Source organism: Ictalurus punctatus, chromosome 20, assembly GCF_001660625.3.
Source record: "Ictalurus punctatus breed USDA103 chromosome 20, Coco_2.0, whole genome shotgun sequence".
In the NCBI taxonomy this organism is placed as follows: Eukaryota; Metazoa; Chordata; class Actinopteri; order Siluriformes; family Ictaluridae; genus Ictalurus; species Ictalurus punctatus.
In genome coordinates, this window is record NC_030435.2 from 24,820,627 (window position 1) to 24,822,726 (window position 2,100).

Genomic DNA, 2,100 nt, shown 5'->3' on the forward strand with positions numbered 1-2,100 from the left:
AAAAAGCAAGCAGGTCATGTGAGGAAACCGCCAACACCCCAGAGTTGAAGCTGTTCTGTACTGAGGAACGGGATAAAACTCCTCCAACTTGATGTGCAGGACTGATCAACACTTACCCCAAATACACCACATACTGAACGCACAGGTGCACATACTTTTACCCTCACAGATATGTAATATATCATTTTCCTCAATAAATAAATAAATAAATAACATTTTCATCTCATTTGTTTAATTGGGTTCTTTTTCATCTTTTAGGACTTCTAAAAATTTGTAAAGGGTTCACAAACTTCCTGTAACATAAACGTAATTCAAAATCATTGTTTTTATGGATAAATATATAAATGATGAACCACTAAACTATCTACGGCATCACACTGGACTGAGTGTGTGTGTCTCAGGAGAGTGTAAGTCGTGGGAAACTCTGGGACTTTCTGCTGCAGTTCAGCTCATTTTACATTCCCCACACACACACACACACACACACACACACACACACACACACACACACTTTTAATAAGAGAAGGACAGATGACTGCATTGAATGAGGCTATGTTCTGGGAAACATCTGAAATCTGACCTCTTACACACACACACACACACACACAGTTGAGAAGTATATTCCCTGTGTGAAATAAATGATGACATCAGTGGATCTGTCCCAACACACACACTGCAGTTTGTGATTCGGGACACAACCACAGGACGGGCGTCTCTCTTCCTCCAAGTGTGTGTGTGGAGATCTGTCCCACTTTGCATTCTGGGTAGAAGACGACGTCGGGATCAGTGTCATGTGATCAGAGTCATTCATGAAGGAGCAGAAAAGCTCCTGTAGCACAATAACACAGCCCCCCTCTAGTGGTGATGGACACACGTGTTTTGGATTGTTTCTCTTTTTTTTTTTTTTTTTTAAACACATACATACAATATATGTTATGTGTGTTTTCAGTTTCAGACCGCTCTCAGAGTTTACATCCTCGTTATATTTTATTAGAATTTAAAAATATTCAGAATTCATTCTCCAGCTGAATATCTTAAACAGAACGGTGATACATTGATGATTATAGTATTTACACCGAGTTTCAGGCTGCAGCGTGAAAGGGAAACACACACACACACAGTCCTCCGTCACTTGTTTATTCACCGTTTATTTCACCAGTACAGTTATAGTCACCCCGTCACTGTAGATAATAATAATAATGATGATTTGCATAGATCGTTAGACAGCAATTTAATTTTATCATTAAGACATAATGGAATGTTCATTAAGACTCCGTCCCCTCCCCACTCACTCCACCCCACCCAACCTCACAGGAAATCTTCATCTCCATCCTGGGACATCTGGACCACACTTCAGTCCCGGAGGAGTGGACTAGAGGAGAAGTGCGCTCTACATGGGCCTTGTGCTTTAGCATTAATTTAATCACACCTAGCTCCGCCCACAACTACAGTATATCAGCATAGGCATGTGCCGATCATCAGCTGTGAGATATAATCACCATATTTACAAGATCCTCCTCGCAGGCAATTTGAAAACACTTGTTCACTACCCAGGCAGCCTACTCCTGAATAAATATAGACTGCCTAAATAGGGAGCATGGTTACGGGATAAAGTCTGTCCCTTATTTTAACACATTTAAAGCACAGGTTCCTCAGTGGATCAGGAACAAGCCCAGGATTCTGTACACCACACCAGGGAGAAAAACCTGGTCATGAGGAATGATTTTTTATTTATTTATTTATTTTTAAAGAATAGAATCTTTTTTTTCTTCTTTAAATACAAACTCGCGATGTCAGAAACCGTGATAAAAACGTACAGATATGAAATATGAAAGATTACCACGGATCGGCACATGCCTGGCCAAGCGCAACCTTTATTTCATTTCATGATGTAAATATCTGTAAAGCTGCTGCATCGTGATTTATTACAGAGAGTATGTGTGAGTGTGTGTGAGAGTGTGTGTGTGTGTGTGTGTGTGTGTGAGTGTGTGTGTGTGTGTGGTGAGGAAACAGAATGAGTATGTACAGCACAGAAAAACCCACAACTCACACTGCAGCGAGCAAATTAACATGGTAACAGAAAACAGAGTGGAGCTCTCT

The 2,100-nt window shown here is 40.6% G+C and overlaps 1 protein-coding gene across 2 annotated transcripts in view; it reads right to left on the reverse strand.

Moving 5' to 3' along the window:
- Nucleotides 1-1,123: 1,123 nt before the first annotated feature.
- LOC108280413 (alpha-actinin-4) overlaps nt 1,124-2,100 on the reverse strand; it is a 35,526-nt gene continuing 34,549 nt past the window's right edge. For both annotated transcript variants that reach the window (XM_053673674.1, XM_053673673.1), the window contains exon 21: nt 1,124-2,100. This exon is cut by the window's right edge and continues 918 nt beyond it. The gene's annotated coding sequence lies outside the window, so the exon portion shown is untranslated.